Source organism: Pseudophryne corroboree, chromosome 2 (genome assembly GCF_028390025.1).
Source record: "Pseudophryne corroboree isolate aPseCor3 chromosome 2, aPseCor3.hap2, whole genome shotgun sequence".
Lineage (NCBI taxonomy): Eukaryota > Metazoa > Chordata > Amphibia > Anura > Myobatrachidae > Pseudophryne > Pseudophryne corroboree.
This window is the reverse complement of record NC_086445.1, coordinates 238847957-238867404: the sequence shown is the minus strand read 5'-3', so window position 1 is coordinate 238867404 and position 19448 is coordinate 238847957. Positions and strand designations below refer to the sequence as shown.

General features: G+C 44.8%; 1 protein-coding gene across 6 annotated transcripts in view; it reads left to right on the top strand.

Moving 5' to 3' along the window:
• Positions 1–19448, top strand: part of RBMS2 (RNA binding motif single stranded interacting protein 2) — a 159824-nt gene that overhangs the window by 121175 nt on the left and 19201 nt on the right. The gene's annotated exons all lie outside the window — the stretch shown is intronic.

Sequence of the window (19448 nt, the reverse complement as noted above, 5' to 3'; positions counted from 1 at the left end):
TCTTAACGTGGTGTTGAGTTTCCTGAAATCTCACTGGTTTGAGCCACTTAAGACCGTGGAGTTAAAATATCTCACGTGGAAAGTGGTCATGCTATTGGCCTTAGCTTCGGCTTGGCGTGTGTCAGAATTGACGGCTTTGTCATGTAAAAGCCCCTATCTGGTTTTCCATATGGACAGGGCAGAATTATGGACTCGTCCGCAATTTCTGCCGAAGGTGGTGTCATCTTTTCATTTGAACCAACCTATTGTGGTGCCTACGGCTACTTGTGACTTGGAGGATTCCAAGTTGCTTGATGTAGTCAGGGCTTTGAAGAGCTATGTAGCCAGGACGGCTGGAGTCAGGAAGACTGACTCGCTGTTTATCCTGTATGCATCCAACAAGCTGGGTGCTCCTGCTTCAAAGCAAACCATTGCTCGCTGGATCTGTAGCACGATTCAGCAGGCTCATTCTGCGGCTGGATTGCTGCATCCAAAATCAGTGAAAGCCCATTCCACAAGGAAAGTGGGCTCTTCTTGGGCGGCTGCCCGAGGGGTCTCGGCATTACAGCTTTGCCGAGCAGCTACTTGGTCGGGTTTAAACACATTTGCTAAGTTCTACAAGTTTGATACCCTGGCTGAGGAGGACCTTGTGTTTGCCCATTCGGTGCTGCAGAGTCATCCGCACTCTCCCGCCTGTTTGGGAGCTTTGGTATAATCCCCATGGTCCTTTCGGAGTCCCCAGCATCCACTAGGACGTTAGAGAAAATAAGATTTTACTCACCGGTAAATCTATTTCTCGTAGTCCGTAGTGGATGCTGGGCGCCCGTCCCAAGTGCGGACTTTCTGCAATACGGGTATATAGTTATTGCTTAATAAAGGGTTATGTTATGTTGGCATCCATTGTTTGATGCTCTGTTGTTGTTCATACTGTTGACTGGGTAAGTTTATCACAAGTTGTACGGTGTGATTGGTGTGGCTGGTATGAGTCTTACCCTGGATTCCAAAATCCTTTCCTTGTAATGTCAGCTCTTCCGGGCACAGTTTCCTTAACTGAGGTCTGGAGGAGGGGCATAGAGGGAGGAGCCAGTGCACACCAGTAGTACTAAATCTTTCTTAGAGTGCCCACTCTCCTGCGGAGCCCGTCTATTCCCCATGGTCCTTACGGAGTCCCCAGCATCCACTACGGACTATGAGAAATAGATTTACCGGTGAGTAAAATCTTATTTTTTGCCACGTTAAAACAGTAACACATTAAAATGGTCGCAGTGTCATAGTGCCCAAGGTGTCCTGAGTAGAACCCAAGCTTTTCTTGGGACCGCAGCTGGGGTAAAAAGAAACTTAATATCCAATATATGATAATGCACCTCTAAATAAGCGTCATATAAAAGCCAATCAATGTCATGTTTCTTTAGTTTATTTCATTGATATACTGAGTAGCAGGGATGTGTGGTGAGCTAAATGGCTGAGGAGGCACATGCTAGCACCAGAGCCAGATTTACACATAATGGGGATCATTCCGAGTTGTTCGCTCTGTATTTTTCTTCGCATCGCAGCGATTTTCCGCTAACTGCGCATGCGCAATGTTCGCACTGCGACTGCGCCAAGTAAATTTGCTATGCAGTTAGGTATTTTACTTACGGCATTACGAGGTTTTTTCTTCGTTCTGGTGATCGTAGTGTGATTGACAGGAAGTGGGTGTTTCTGGGCGGAAACAGGCCGTTTTATGGGAGTGTGTGAAAAAACGCTACAGTTTCTGGGAATAACGCGGGAGTGGCTGGAGAAACGGAGGAGTGTCTGGGCGAACGCTGGGTGTGTTTATGACGTCAAACCAGGAACGACAAGCACTGAACTGATCGCAGATGCCGAGTAAGTTTGAAGCTACTCAGAAACTGCTAAGAAGTGTCTTTTCGCAATTTTGCTAATCTTTCGTTCGCAATTTTGATAAGCTAAGATTCACTCCCAGTAGGCGGCGGCTTAGCGTGTGCAAAGCTGCTAAAAGCAGCTTGCGAGCGAACAACTCGGAATGACCACCCATATATGAGTCAATGGATACATCTGGGCATTATACACAGGTGCAGCAGTATAAACTCCTGGAAATTTGGTGAGTTTTGATCTTTTTTTGTAAAACAATTTTATTGATGGGAAAAATACAAACACAAAAAGGAAGTCATTTCACACATCAAGGGAACAGAAATCAGAAACTACAGTACATACTGAAGGGTATGCACGAGAAATATTGAAAAACAGTCGCCATTAAAAAGGGTGGCCGGTATCCAATACGGTCATGTTGTACCAAGTGGTGAGGCTAAAACTTTGGCGTAGGAGTGATTTGGTATCTGGGGGTAGTGGGATGATATAGGACAACCAGGTGTCGAGTTTTGATCTTTTATGGCCGAACGATACTAGAATTGTCCCACAGATATTTACCAGAAAACATTGGGCCTAAGGGTAGGGCCACACATAGCAGCCAAGCAGGTCCTGTTCAGCGGGACCCGCTTGGCCGTAAGGAGACTGCACTATGCAGGCGCCCACACATGTGCGGCAGTCCCGTCGCCGCCGGTTCCAGCCGCAGCATGCTGCGGTTGGGCTGGATGACAGGACGGCGAGATTTCAGTGTGAACTCATACATTTCAATGTATGTGTTCACACAGTGCGGCTGTGTTCCATTGAAATCCCGTGTGTCACTGGCCGGATCCTGTTCTGCTGCATCCCGCAGAACAGGATCCGTGTGCACACAAAATCCCCCTCCCGGCCAAGCAGGTCCCGTTCAGCGGGACCCGCTTGCCCGCTATGTGTGGCCCCAGCCTAATTCAGATCTGATCGCAGTTCCAAATTTGTTAGCTAATGGGCAAAACCATGTGCACTACAGGTGGGGCAGATATAACATTTGCAGAGAGAGTTAGATTTGGGTGGGTTATTTTGTTTCTGTGCAGGGTAAATACTGGCAGCTTTATTTTTACACTGCAAATTAGATTTCAGTTTGAACGCGGCCCTACATGCATGCCAATATGGACAATCTCGTCCATATTAGCATGCAGGGCTATGGGGCATGCAGGGCTATGGGGCTGGGTGACGGGGGGAGTGAAACAACTTCACTCCTCCCGTCACCCTCCCTTCGCCGCCGGGTTGCCTGTCGACCGTATCAGCTGCCGGGCACCTCTGCGGCCAATCGCGCAGTGTTTAGGGCCCATTACTCTCTCTGCACATGTTATATATGCACCCCTCCCTGCAGTGCACATGGTTTTGCCCATTAGTTAACAAATTTGCTGGTGCGATCAGATCTGATTTAGGCCCATTGTGCTATCTCTATGAAGTTATGTGCAATAATATTGTTATTTTGCATGACAATAATTCTAAACAAGAGTAAATCTACAACACAACGGGGAGGGGGGCGGGGGGGTTAGATTTATCAAACAATGGGGATGTGTCAACCAATCAGCTTTTGAGATTTTTCCAACACAGCCTGTAACATGGCCGTTAGAGCTGATTGGCTGGTACTTTATCTCTCTCTAAGGTTTGATCCATCTCCCCCAGTGCCTGAAATTAAACATTTTAGACTGGCTGAGCTTTGAACCATCTTACAATTTGCTGCATTGCTTGAAGTGAGCAGTGTTTGCTTCTCCGTTCTGAAATAATCAAATGAGTTTGATGGGATTAAAATAACACCAAGCTAATGATCAACATATATCAAAATCAGTTTGATGACTTTCAGTTAATAACTTGTAAATGCCCTCTTGCAGCTGTAACTAAACATATTACTTAATCTTTCTGGTTTCCCTGTACCGTACATGCTAGAGTTGTTTTCTTTTGTTGCTCTTGGATACAGTACAAGGCTGCTTTCTGGATACCATTGTTCCTGGTTCTGAGAACAAAAAACACATGCCCTGCCTCATTATATACACGCAAATTTTTAAAGCACAGAATGGAGCAGAAATGCTACTTATAGTAAGGTTTGCTGAAATATACACCCTAGCCAATCAATCCAAGGTTCTGTTTATTTATTCAGATTCCCTTCTTGTATTACTAGGACAGAGTTATTCTGTAATATTAATTACAATAAAGACTTCACAGACTCATGACTATGGATCGTAGCAATTTGTAACAAAAGGTAGTTCTCATAAGAAGTATATTGGGAAGTGAAATGCATTGAAGCCACTAACGACCCATTCTATGTATTAGAGGTTCTGTGTAACCGTGATTTGCGTAATTACCAACCGCATTACCCAAAATAGTTCCTTCAACCTACTGTACTATGGGGGTCATTCCGAGTTGATCGCTAGCTGCCGTTGTTCACTGCGTAGCGATCAGTGAGAAAAACGGTTAATGTGCACATGCGTATGCACTGCAATGCGCATGTGCGTCGTACGGGTACGAAGTCATTTATGGTTTTGCACAGGTTCTAGCGACGCTTTCAGACGCACAGCCGATCGCAAGGAGATTGACAGGAAGAGGGCGTTTCTGGGTGTCAACTGACCGTTTTCTGGGAGTGTTTGGAAAAACGCAGGCGTGTCCGGGCGTTTGCTGGGCGGGTATCTGACGTCATTACCGTGTCACTCGTCGCAGCAATCATCGCACAGGATAAGTAACTGCAGGGCTGGTCTTGTTTTGCACAAAATGTTTTTGCAGGCGCTCTGCTGCACAGGCGTTCGCACTCCTGCAAAGCGAAAATACACTCCCCCGTGGGCGGCGACTATGCGTTTGCGCGGCTGCTAAAAACTGCTAGCGAGCGATCAACTCGGAATGAGCCCCTATATTTCAGTATAGCCTTAAGAAATCATTAGCAGGAACAAGTATGTAAGATTTTCTGTTGGTTTATATGCCTATCTTTCACTTAAAACTGAGACTTAACTTATATAGCCAGGCAGCATAATAATAATTCCTTACAATGTGAAAATGGAGTAAAATAAATCATGTGCAATGGAAATGAGATAATGGTGGAATACTTCTTTTCAAGTTTATCACATTTAGTTACATAGGATTACTTGTTTCTGAAACTTTTTGTCATCTGCTCTACTTCTAAAAGTAGTGCATTCCTTGCTACTCACTAAACGAAGATTTTCTGTAGGCGTATCCAGCATCTACACAAGCATAAAAGACATGTATTTATACATACTATACATGTAATTATACATGAGATGCTCACATGGAGGAGGAGCCAAACTGAAGAGACAGAGGGGGCGGTAACTTTATTGTAACCTCATTTCACCCCAGCCAAGGAATGCAGTGCACATCCCCTGAGCCCCAAGGAAATCTGTACATGTCGCCCACAGACTGAGGGAATGTTGTTTGGATGAAGCGAAATGTTTGTAGGGGGAGAAGAGGACAGATGGGAGAGTATTTGATGCCAGCGCTCAGCTAGAAGTGTAGGAAACTATTGCTTCTCACTAAGTTCGGACAATTCTCACTTCCTGTGCTTCTCTGGATAAAAACACCTTTAGTGATTTGTCATCAGTTTCTGTATTCCAAAAATAATAGGACCTGAGAAAAAAAATTATCTACTTTTACATATTAATAATAAATATATGTTCGGTTACCTAAATCACACGGAAATAAAATAGGGGATGTACTAGCTAGTATTTAATTTACAAAGAGATCAAGATGCTTCACTTAAAAAAAAAAAAATACTTTAATATACAATATAAGTGTAATAATGTAGCTTAGAAAAGTAACAGTTTTTTACATTTTATGACATTAATATTATTTAAAAGGAAATCATGTTTGGCGTGTACCTGTAAAAACATCACTCTGGAAACAAACATCCCTAACTAATAAATATATTTATTTTTATTAGCCAAATAGATGTTGGTATGTTATTATTATTGCTCTGAGGTGAACACTGTAGACGTACCAATTCTAATCATTTGGATCTGCAGGTTGGCATATGTAGATGCACCAAAGTTTTGAAGCTTGACTTGGAACAGAAAGTCCTTTTTCCCCGTTTCGTATATTTGCTATATATAGATGGAATTCAGACACCTGTGTTTAAAATGGAACTAAATCTAAAACTGTATAAGAAGCATCTGTCTGTATGTGGGAAAGTCATAAATGTTTGTACAATTTCAACTTTGCTGACTTCAGGCTGTAATATGTTAAAATGCAAAGGATTTTCTAGCTTTTTCTGGCAGTGTACTTTTTTTCATAGATTCAAGTCAGTGACTTGTGATGTAGGAAATATATGCTCCATTATCCAGTGAGCATCGTCTGAATGATTTCAGGGAGCGTGAGGTGTCATTCCTTCATAATTGCCATGTTTAGACCCACTTTACATTCAATTGCAGCTGACAAAAAAAATAAAACTGATTCTGTGTTTACAGCCACACAGAACACTAAGCAGCTTATTAAGGTCCCAGATCTTGCTCCCTTAATAAATATTATTTCCGCTAGTCACAGTAATAATAACAGGGCAACTTATCATTAAAGGCATTCTATAAGAGGCTGTACCGGCAACGGCATTTCACCATTAATGCAGCAGTGAAGGGGGTGGTTGTACTGACAGCCGGGCGCTGCCATGGGGCCGCATTTGTGCACACGCCAGGCAGTATCTATCTCTGGTGATATTGTAGTCTTTAGCATGCACTAGGCCAAGCCCTTTGTGACTAATGGGGACTGTGGTATTTTGTGTATCTTTATACAGTAGCTCTTACATTCAGCCGTTGGTAAATTGCAGGGATACTTAAATCAAGTGGAAACTGTTTTCTCTACATGATTTAATGGGTGAGAAAACTCCCAGTACTGTCTGCATTATGTCTCAACCGTTGCTTACAATATGCCACAGTATGGACACACATAGTGACTATCACAGGAGAACTAAGGTGTTTGTTCAGAATGCATACAATCTGCAGCTAGTCATCCACTGCACTATAGTAGGTTCAGCTTCATCGCTGTAGAGAATTTCACTTGAAATAGAGTCTGCCCAGAGAAGTTATTTCCTGTATGTTGTCATTAAATGGTTGGGAGGAGGTGGGGGATGGGAGTTATAGGAAGGGGAAGACCAACGTTAATCCTCTCATATACCGGTATGTGTATTAAAAATAAATGAGCCTATTGGTTGCATAGATTAATGAACCTGATGCTTTAGAAAGGGTTAAGCAGCTTGGGAAAGACGTTATCTGTGGCAGTAGGGAGTGGAACCCAGGAGGCAGGAATAGGAAGAGGGAGATAGCTGGGAAGCAGGGCTGTCACCCCAGGTTATTCTTAGCTGTATGGATAACTGCTTCAGAAAAGGAAGGAAAAGGCAAATAAAAGACGACACTTCCTCATTTCATATCAAGTTAATCATAGGGTTAGACAAGCACAGGAGCGTAAGCATTTCTACTGTATATCTGTGCTTAAAAGTAAGTGGTTTACATCTCATTGTCACATGCACCCGGAGAGTCATGGTCTATCATGTAATGTCTAGTATAAGCGCTATGGAGTCCTGTTTTCAGATTAATTCATTTGAATGGAAGAGTTAATAGAAACAATTCATTTAAAAATGTCAGTGAGGTATAAATAATGTTTGAAACAAATCACCTAACATGTGTCAGCCTTCTATTGCCATTATCTGTCTTTGAATGAGATACCCTAAAGAATGCTTTCCTTGAAATTAAATATTCCCTCATATTCCGTAAGGGCTGTAACACACGCGCCGGATTCTCCCGTATGGCAAAAAGCCGGACAAACTTTGTCCGGCTTTTTGCCATCCGGGAGAAACCGGCAGAGTCTCTCACACAGGACGGCTTTGAGCCGTGTGTGATGCTGTGCGCATGCGCTGCATTAGACACGGCTTGGGAAAAAAACGTTGTGTGTGAAAGCTCCCCTTCACACACACGGTTTACTGGCTGCAAAGATGGCCCGGCGTCGGCCCGGCAGCGGGACCTTCCAGTGGATAGTTCCGGCTGCAACCCGGCAGTCGTGCCGGTACCGTGCCGTGTGTAAGGACACATTGCGCTCAATGTGTCTTTGCATCACGGCAGCGGTTAAAAGCCGGACGGGTTTTTGCCGGGCGGCGCCAGCCGGGTAGTGTGTTTTAGTCCTAAGGGTCCATTTGGGCTCATCAGCCAACTAGTGGCCAATGGTGTAAGGAATATTCCGTTTACAAATATAGAAGTCATAGACCGATCATGTTTTATTATTATTTTATTTAGCACTGTTAAGTTACTGAACATTTTGTATTATTATATTATTTGTACAAGTAGTCATTTCATAAATAGATAAAAAGAAGGAAGAATAACTTTTCCATACAGAGCAGTATAAGCTATGTATGTCTGATTGCTAGATACAACACTACAGGCCTCCCTTTATCAATGAAATCAAGCTATTTATCAGTGCTACTGCCCGGTGAACATTAAACGTGCATAGAAACGTTCTAGAGGTGAAACCATTACCTGCAGACTTTCATGCAAGTCTCCTACATAGAAGACTCTTCACCCACATGCACCCACATTGGTAATCACTGCAGTTTACTGTTCCATGTACTGAATTAGGGTAAAGACGAGCACCAGGTTCCGATCCTCGAAACGGATGTATCTGCAATCAAGACAAGGCACCGCCTGTATTACTTCTGCTTCCACTTAGCCTCTTAAAGCATTTAAGCCCGGAGTGGTTCCCATCACAATTTACAAGCTTTCTTTAGTTTGCATTGGACTTCATTGAATAATCTGCAAAAGCCTCCTGCATATGAGCTGCTAGGAATGGAGTCTGAATAAATGCCCCAACACCTGTGTTTTTTTGAGAGGCTACCAACTGCATCCATAGCCCAATAGCCTTATTATCCCAATGCAAGGCAGGTCTGTTCCTGACAAAACCGCTCATTATACATTAGCCATGGAGTTTATTTACATTTGTTCATATAGCGCTTGTTCTTTACAATTGGGAGCAGTAATGAATCCTATTAACAGAGGGGGAGATTTATCAAAGCTTGGAGAGAGATAATAGGTTGGTACTTTATCTCTCTCCAAGCTTTGATAAATCTCCCCCAGAGATAGGCAACCTATAGGTCTGCGAGTTACCCCCTACTGTGTGCCTTTACCTCTACACACTCCCGAAACTCTATTTAGCCAAGAACTATTTTCTTATGCTTTCTTGTCCTCATCACTCTACCTACAGTGTAATAAGCAAAATCTGAATCGGGTTACCCAATACCACATCTGTTTTTAGTCTTTTCATTATAATAAATATGCTCTTCAAAATTTAAATACTCGAGGAGAGGAGCTTAAAAATATCAATAGCAAACTTTTCTCCGAATACATTTTATTCATTTTCTGTGTCAAGTCGCCACTTAAAGGGAAATCTAACTAAAGTAAGAGGTCCTTTTTGCAACAACGGAAATTGGAGCTCACTGCTCCTTCCCATCATCTGTTTTTAATTCTGCACTGCACCCCCTTCCACCCCCCAAGTAATTCTTCATAGCCGTATTGACTTATAAATACAGCATGGCTAAGAGTTCCCTTAGCCCCACCTCATCAGCCAGAATATTCACCTTTAGCCCCCTGTGTCCTCTAGTTTCCCCAGTCTGATGTGAGTTACTGGGGGCTGGCTGGCTACACAGCTGTCTTTCTTTCTTTTACCTGTGGTGGGAAAAGAATGTAAGAGGCTCCCCTTACCCACTCTCTCAGGGATGGCCGCTGCCTGCATAGACTGGACCTAATGCCCAATAGAAGAAAAGAAAATGAAAGAATGAACATAAATATTTGGTTACTATAACTTTTCATGAATATGAGTTTTTGTACCTTATTCATCAGTAATAATTCAGTAGTTCCATGTCACTACGGACACAACTGCTACAGACTGGCAGTTTTGTACCTTGTGGTTCAGTGAAATGAAATTGCATATTTCGTTCTGGGAACTGGTAGCCCATTCCCTCCATATACAATGCACGCAGTCTGATGGGTTAAATGACCCAGGATTTACTGGGTCAAGGAATGGAGTAGGGCTGTATGTATCTAACAGAGAGGTCTGTGGAGAGACGTCAGAAGAAAGCAGGGTGCAGGTTGGTAGCATAGAGGTTGATATTGCACAGATGCTGGTAAGTGCTGCTTCTCCACTATGTGTGATACATTGTTGCTATACTCAAAAAAGCTTATTGTCTTATATCTTTTAGGGCTAGGACGGACCACCCTTGTAAGCGGTATACTTACAAATATCCCACATGCCATAGCCCTCTACATGGACCTCTGTGGATGATTCAGCAGTAGCATATTACCCTCGCATACTCCCCTCTTGCTAAATTGTTTGAGCAACTTGCCTCTTTCCTTTTACATCATACATCTATAAAGTACCCCCAGTAATAATAGGGTGAATTTGAACATTTCTGTCTGTGTGCATGAATAAACTTTTAGGATGAGGAGAGGGGGATTCTAGGGTTAGGGGACTGAAGGTTTAAGTATAGGAAATTGACTAAATAATAATGTGTCTTTGGTGCGTGTCTAGTGAATATATCCTAAAGTATAATTATGTTTATGGGGCATTATCCTGATCAACTTAACCTCAATGCTTATAACAGTCCACCTAAGTATAGCATTGCCATGTGTATGAATGGCAGGAGAGCCTTCTGAGGCTGGGAACTGCACCTTTATTGACCCTTTAATTTGAATGATAAATATTTTTTCATCTACATCCTAGAGGATTCTGGGGTCCACATTAATACCATGAGGTATAGACGGGTCCACTAGGAGCCATAAGCACTTTAAGAGTTTAATAGTGTGGGCTGGCTCCTCCCTCTATGCCCCTCCTACCAGTCTCAGTTTAGAAAATGTGCCCGGAGGAGCCGGTCACAGCTAGGGGAGCTCCTGAGGAGTTTTTCTAGTTTTATTATTTTGAGTTTGTTTTTTTACAGGAGGCTGGTTGGCACCAGCCTGCCTGCTTCGTGGGACTTAGGGGGGAGAACGGCCCAACTACCTAAAGAGTTAATGGTCCAGTTACTCCGCTGACAGGACACTGAGCTCCTGAGGGAGTCATTCGCAAGTCCCACCACGGCGAGCGTACTCTCCCGCAGCACGCCACCACCCCTAACAGAGCCGGAATAAATGAAGAGTGGTGAGTACAGCGCCGGCGTCCCGGTTAGTGGGTCACCGGCGGGTATGGCGGCACAAGGGTAGGAGCGCAGCGCTGGGTGCAGACTGCGCTCCAGGAGGCTCAGAAATCATGTGTGTGTTAGACGCTGCTGAGGGGCGCGCTGAGACAACGCTGACACCCTACACTGGCTAATCGTCTTGACAGGGGTTCTAACCCGCTGTCAGACATTAAAATACCACAGGCCAGTATAAAGAAAATGCGGGAAGCCGAGCGCCATTACGGGGGGCGGCGCTTCACTATGAGCAGACCCAGCAGCTCACCAGCACCATTTTCTCCCTGCAGATCTATACAGAGGACGCTGACAGGGAAGCGCTGCCCCTCCACATCAACTCCAGACTACCTCTGCGGTACCAGGGGGTTATAGAGGGGGGGGGGGGAGCAAGTTTGTTAGTACTAAATACCCTATTAAGGATAGTTAGTCTGCACCTTGCTAGTTTTATTATTAGCTAGGAGGGGGCGCTGTGTGGCTGGTTTCCTCATACTCTGTGGCTCTCTGAAGGACTCTGTGGGAAATTGTGTCTGACATTTCTCCTGTGTGTGTGTGTGTGTGTGTGTGTGTGTATGTGTGCATATAACTCACATTACCATGTCAAAAGACTGTGTGTCTTGTACAGCAAAGTGTTTCTCTTCTCCTGGAGAGTCTATACAATGTACTCCAAATAGTGCACATTTCAGGCTTCTGGGTCCGAACCCCCATGGGTGGACTCCATAAGGGGGATGATTTCCAGTTTTTCTACAAAGTTATAACATTCTGAGAAGGAAATGCAGTTTTTGAGAAAATCTGTGGAGGACCTGATGAATAAAGACTCAGCCCTCACAACTGTTCCCATCACCCCACCCACGTATCCGCATACAGTGGCCAAGATATTGCAGGCTGACACTGATGACAATGCCTACAGGAGAGGGGGAGGTGGATCTGGGGGGGGGGGGGGGGGGGTTGGGTGATGCAGCTCTCTCCCTAGGGGTGCAAGCTATGATTGAGGCTATTAGGGATGTATTGCAGATTTCAGAGAAGGTACCTGTTGAAGATGAGGAGTCTTATTTTAATGTAAAAAAGAATTCCTCTGTTACTTTCCCTGCATCAAAGGAGTTAAACTCCCTCTTTGACGGAACTTGGGTAAACCCAGAGAAAAATTTTCAGATCCCTAAAAAATTACTCCTCTCCTTTCCTTTCCTTCAGGATAGGAAAAAGTGGGAAGACCCACCTATTGTGGATGCCTCTGTGTCTAGATTATCACGAAAGGTTATTTTACCTGTCCCTGGCGCAGCCTCCTTAAAGGATATGGCTGACCGCAAGATTGAGACTACACTCAAATCATTGTACACAGCTGCAGACGTGGCCCAGAGACACACTATTGCTTGTGCGTGGATCTCTAGGGCCATTGTAAAATGGTCAGGTAACCTAATTGATGATTTAGATTCAATGAATAGGAGTGAAATTGACTTACTATTACATCACATTCAGGATTCTGCAAGCTTCATGGTGGAAGCCATGAAGGAAATTGGCCTGCTTAACGTACACGGGTTACAGCTATGGCAGTTTCGGCACGTAGATTACTGTGGCTACGCCAATGGACTGCGGATGCAGACTCCAGAAGAATCGTGGAGAGCCTGACCTTCACAGGTGAGGCCCTATTTGGTGACGAACTGGATACGTGGCTATCCAAAGCAACTGCGGGTAAGTCGAAATATCTTCCTTCCGCAGCTACACCGGCTAGGAAATCATATCCTGCACCTACACTGCAGTCCTTTCAGACAGCAAAATTTAAAAACAAATCCAGGGGTTCCTCCACTGCCTTCAGAGGGGGTCGAGGAAAAACCAGAAAACCTGTAGTGACAGGTTCTCAGGAGCAGACCTCAGGTTCTGCTTCCTGAAAGCCTACAGCATGACGGTGGACCACACTGCCTGAAGAACAGGCAGGTGGGAGCACGGTTAAAAGATTTCAGTCACATCTGGGCGACATCATGCCTAGATCCCTGGGTCAAAGAGATTGTTGCCCAGGGGTACAGACTGGAGTTTCAAGATCTCCCACCTCACTATTCTTCAAATCAGGCTTACCAGCTTCTCATGAAGAAAGTACAATCCTGCAAGAGGCAATTAAAAAATTTATACAAACACAGGTCATTGTCCCAGTTCCACCTCACCTACAGAACAAAGGTTATTATTACAACCTGTTCGTGTTACCGAAATTGGACGGTTTGGTAAGGCCGATCTTTAACTTAAAATCCCTGAACCCCTATTTGCAGGTATTCAAATTCAAGATGGAGTCTCTGAGTGCGGTAATCTCATGTCTGGAGGAAGGGGAATTCCGATCTGGCCGCATCACCAGGCCTATCTCAGGTTTGCACTACAGGACTGTCACTACCTGTTCCAGGCCCTGCCATTTGGCCTCTCTCTCCACAGCACCGAGGGTGTTCACCATGGTCATGGCAGAGATGATGCTCCTCCTCTGCAAGCAGGGAGTGAACATTATTCCATACCTGGACGATCTACTGATAAAGGCATCTTCCAGGGAGAGGTTGTTGTAGAGTATTGCTCTCTCAACTCAACTACTCCAGGATCATGGATGGATTCTGAACCATCCAAAAGCACATTTGGAACCAACAAGGAGACTTCCCTTATTGGGTATGATACTCGACACGGAAGTACAGAGGGTATTTCTTCCACTGGAAAAAGCTTTGGTGATCCAGTCAATGGTCCAGGATGTCCTGAAGCCAGCCCGTGTATCGGTTCATCAGTGCATTCGCTTACTGGGGAAGATGGTAGCCGCCTATGATGCACTGCAGTACGGAAGATTCCATGCAAGATTCTTCCAGCTGGATCTCGTGGACAAGTGATCCAGATCACATCTTCAAATGCACCACCGGATATGCCTGTCGCCGAAAGCCAGATTTTCTCTTCACTGGTGGCTGCAGACTTCTTACCTGATCAAAGGCCGCAGGTTTGGGATTCAAAATTGGATTCTTCTAACCACAGATGCAAGCCTCAGAGGTTGGGGAGCAGTCACCCGGGGGGAAAACTTCCAGGGAAAATGGTTAAGTCAGGAAGCCATCCTTCCAATAAACAATCTGGAACTAAGGGCCATATACAGTGCCCTTCTACAAGCGGCACATCTTCTTCAAGATCAAGCCATTCAGGTTCAGTCGGACAATGTAACGGCTGTGTCCTACATAAACCAACGGGGCAGAATGAAGAGCAGAGCTGCAATGTCAGAGGTAACAAGAATTCTTCTCTGGGCAGAGAGACACGTAGTGGCGCTGTCGGCAATCTTCATTCCGGGAGTAGACAACTGGGAAGCAGACTTCCTCAGCAGACACGATCTCCATCCAGGAGAGTGGGGCATCCACCCGGAGGTGTTCGCGGAGGTGACAAGCCGGTGGGGAATACCGCAGATAGACATGATGGCCTCTCGTCTCAACAAGAAGCTCCGGCGGTACTGTTCCAGGTCGAGAGACCCACAAGCAGAGGCTGTGGATGCGCTGGTAACTCTGTGGGTGTTCCAGACATTGTACGTGTTTCCTCCACTTCCACTCATCCCAAGAATTCTCAAAAGAATCAAAAAAACAAGGGTTCAGGCGATCCTCATTTCCCCGTACTGGCCAAGAAGGGCTTGGTATGCGGATCTTCTGGAATTACTAATAGAGGATCCGAGGCCTCTTCCTCTTCGCGATGACCTTCTACAGCAGGGACCGTTCGTCTATCAAGACTTACCACGGCTACGTTTGACGGCATGGAAGTTGAGCGTCAGATTTTAGCCCGGAAGGGGATTCCGAGCAGGGTGATTCCTACTCTGATCCAATCTAGAAAGGGAGTAACGTCTAAGCATTATCATCATATTTGGAAAAAATATGTGTCTTGGTGTGAATCCTAGAAGTTTCCTGCGCTGGAGTTTCAACTATGGCGTTTCCTCCTTTTTCTGCAAGCAGGTGATGATGTGGGCCTACTCCTGAGCTCCATAAAGGTCCAGATTTCTGCCGTGTCCATTTTCTTCCAGAAACACTTGGCTGCCATGCCTGAGGTTCAGACATTCTTGAAGGGGATTCTGCACATCCACCGCCCTTTGTGCCTCCTACGGCTCCATGGGATCTTAACGTGGTGTTGCAGTTCCTGCAATCAGATTGGTTTGAGCCTTTACAGGAGGTAGATGTAAAGTTTCTTACGTGGAAGGCTGTCACACTGTGGCCTTGGCGTCAGCAAGACATGTGTCAGAGTTGGGGGCATTGTCTCACAAGAGCCCCTACTTAATTTTCCATGAGGATAGAGCTGAACTCAGAAAGCGTCAGCAGTTTCTTCCTAAGGTTGTATCAGCATTTCATCTCAACCAACCTATTGTGGTGCCAGTGGCTACTGACACCTCGGCTACTTCAAAGTCCTTGGATGTTGTGAGGGCTTTGAAGGTATATGTGAAGCGGACAGCTCGTCATAGGAAATTGGACGCGCTGTTTGTGCTGTTTGATCCCAACAAGATTGGGTGTCCTGCTTCTAAGCAGACAATTGCTCGCTGGATCAGGCTAACTATCCTGCATGCTTATTTGACGGCAGGATTGCCGATTCCAAGATCTGTACAGGCCCACTCTACTCGTTCAGTGGGTTCTTCCTGGGAAGCTGCCCGGGGTGTCTCGGCTGTACAGCTTTGCCGAGCGGCTACTTGGTCTGGTTCGAACATGTTTGCTAAGTTTTAGAAGTTCGATACTTTGGCCTCTGAGGACCTAATGTTTGGATAATCAGTTCTGCAGGAACCTCAGCACTCTCCCTCCCGTTCTGAGAGCTTTGGTACATCCCCATGGTACTAATGTGGACCCCCGTATCCTCTAGGACAGGCTTTTTCAACCAGTGTGCCATGGTGGCCAGTTGCAAGGTGTGCCGCGGAGCCAGATCAGCTTCCTGCACCTTTTGAGTGAACTGTTGGCCTGGGCTCTTCTTAGAGGATCAGTCATGCTCCGTCCGTGACCTATGCCTTGATGACGCGGCGGTGTGATGTCATAGGTCACGGCCGCAGCATCTCACCACCCAGCCAGCCCACCCACCTGCATACACATCTTCCAGTTCCCGCCTGCATCCACAGCTTTCCTTGCCCAACCACATCCACACCTGCCCGCCCGCCCGCCCCCTGCTCAGTATTCGCAGCACTCCACTATGAATAACCCCCACCACTGAGGGACAGGGAGGAGGACAGCTGACCGGTAGGGGCTAATATTTGTTATGTTATTTCTCCTGTGTGGAGCATTAGGAGTTATGGATTTATGGGGGGAACAATGTGAGTTCATGTGGGGAGCAACATGATTCATGCGGGGAGCAATGTGATTGGCGTACACAAAAAAAACAATGTATGTGTGGATTTTTCTTTTTACTGTGAGGGCCAATGTGTGTTTTTTGTTTTTTTTTCTGTGGAGACCTGATGGTGTGCCTTGGCAATTTTAAAATTGTGTTCGGTGTGCCGCGAGTAAAAAAAAGGTTGAAAATCACTGCTCTAAGACGTAGGAGAAAATAGGATTTTAAATACCTACTGGTAAATCCTTTTCTCGTAGTCCGTAGAGGATACTGGACGCCCGCCCAGTGCTTCGTGTTTCCTGCTTCGTTACTTGGTTAAGTATTTGGTTCAGCTGTTGCTGTTCATGTTCAAGTTTGGTTAGCATGGCTTTCCTTTTGTTGTGTGTGTGTGCCGGTTCGAATCTTACCACTGTCTGTGTATATCCTTCTCTCGAAGTTTGTCCGTCTCCTCGGACACAGTTTCTAAACTGAGTCTGGTAGGAGGGGCATAGAGGGAGGTGCCAGCCCACACTTTTAAACTCTTAAAGTGCCCATGGCTCCTAGTGGACCTGTGTGGACCCCAGTATCCTCTACGGACTACGAGAAAAGGATTTACCGGTAGGTATTTAAATTCCTATTTTTCCCCCCTGTACCCATCTATGAGAATGCTGCATTGTCGCTGTTGAACCCGCTCATGTGACAGAGAATTCCCATTGAGTGTGAATAAAAATGGGGACATTTATGCCCAGAACACCACATTTTTCTATCTGGAAACACATGTTCCAAAGTCTGCTTTTGTCACATACCATGTTATATTATTGTCCAAATCCTGCTAATTACTGACCTGTCTCCCGTCAGTGCATGTGGTATTGGATAACTGGAAGTAAGTAATCATTACTGAATATGTATCTCCACAGGTCAGAAATTCACTATTGACGACTTTGTCATGAAATAATTCATTATATTTACCTGTGTTATATATTTTTACTGGAGAATCTTATACATTGGAAACCATATTTGCTGGATATAGATCATACACGGCTTTAGTACCCCTTGCTTCAAAAACTATTTTTTTTATACATTTTTTTTTCTCTCGCTATTCTGCAGCCTGTTCTGCGTTCAGTGGGGGTAATTCTGAGTTGATCGCAGCAGGAACTTTGTTAGCAGTTGGGCAAAACCATGTGCACTGCAGGGGGGGCAGATATAACATGTGCAGAGAGAGTTAAGCCCAGTACCCACGGGCCGATGTGGGAGAGATGCGTACTGAGCGAACCGCTGCGATCAACTCAGAATTACCCCCAGTATACGGCAGGCAAGGACAATCTGTAGCTCTCCATGTTTTGTGAAACTAAATTTCCCATACATACACATACCCTTCTGAAAAATTAATCAAAACCATTACTTCATCTCTGTGCTTTTCAGCAATGTACTCATATAATCTCAGTGTTATTTATGTGTATTGTCCTGGCATAAAACATAACATCCACACTGGATGGTTTCTAAAAACAGGAAAACTAAACAACTTTACCTGATTATATAAACATGAAACAAAGAAGACTGCCACAAAGCTAAAGTAATGCATTAAGTAAAAGTTACTAGAAAGAGAAAGCAAATATAGTGCCATGGAGGTAACTATATGTATGTTTCAGGGTGGGATAAATAGCTTCAGTTTTCATATATTGTATAATACTGTAAGAAATTACCTGGAAGTGTCTGGTCATTGTGGGCGGAAAAACCACAAGCCTGCATGTGTTTGTAAAGTTCACATTGCATCAACATAGCCCTTTTGTAAATCTTATGTTCAAAGAGATCTGAGTACAGTGTAATGTGCACTAAATCTTGCTGACCTCAGCATGTTCCCTTGTGTGAACCGCATTTACAGGTTAATGGATAGTTCTTTGCAATGTAGTTAATTGAAAGCTCCAGATAAGAGGAGAGAAAAGTTTAAACTCCTTTTAAGTTTAGTAACAAAAGATTTTCTAGTAATGTTATTATGAGACATTACTGTGGCGGCATGTGTCACATTTCTTACATCTCTGTCCTGGCACTGTTGCAATGATCTGTAGTAACAATGATCCTGATAGTGGTAACATACAGTGGATTTGATATATGTCAGTATAACAAGCTCTAGCTTCAAAAAAGGAGCATCGGAATGAGGCCGGTATAAGCTGTGCTATCATTTTTATTTCAAGCCTCAATTTGTGACTGTCATTCTGTCATTAACTATACCCATCCGCCATCTTTATTCATGTCTGGTGAAACAGATGATGGGAAATACTGATAAACAAATAAACTGAGGCAGTAATCTTAGGCCCCATACTTGGTGGCATTCATGTTTTTATCAATATCTTCTACAGTAGTAAAATCCTGTAAGCGGGGGTGCTGGAGAGGGCCTGTGTGCAGACTCCATTTGGACTTTGTACCAGAGTCTATTATTGTGTATATGAGGGCCTCCGGAAATATGACTCCCGCACTATGTTCCCTACTGCGCATGCACAAATCTCTGGGAAAATGGCCACCGCAGCATTTTTACAGTGATTTCTGTTGGCAGTGTCAGATGATGCAGGACTCTGGAGAGGTAAGTATAATTATATTGGTGTGTGGTGTGGTCCCCCCTGTACCCAGGGACCCGTGCGCACCACACACCCTGAACCCACTACAGATACAGTATATGCCAATGCCTGTAAGTCTGTAAACAAGTATGTGCATGGAACCATGAGAGACATTCTATCCACCGTATGATTCCCACATTCTATGCATAGACATTACTGGGGGCCGAGGGCATCACAAATAGTTGGCTCCTATGGATGGATCCCTTTGGTTGCAATGTCCTCATGATACCATTATGTGCTTGCGCTAGTGGTCTGGAGGGCAGCAGCATATCTTGGGCCATGTCTGCTTGGTTAGGTTTACTGCAAGTGATCGCAAGGTGGATATCCATTGATCCATCCCACTCCCGATTACCTGCATGTGTCAAAGTAAATTGCGTTTGACGGAAGCTGTTTTCCTAACACTAGCTAGTAACCAGTCCTTGGCAGCAAGGTTTGGGCTGCCACAGAATGTTCCCGTTATTGTAAGCAATTGTAATAATCGTGACGGGTGATACTGTATGTGTTCTATCGCATACACTTCAGTAGTACAAAGGGTTTTGGTAATATATGTA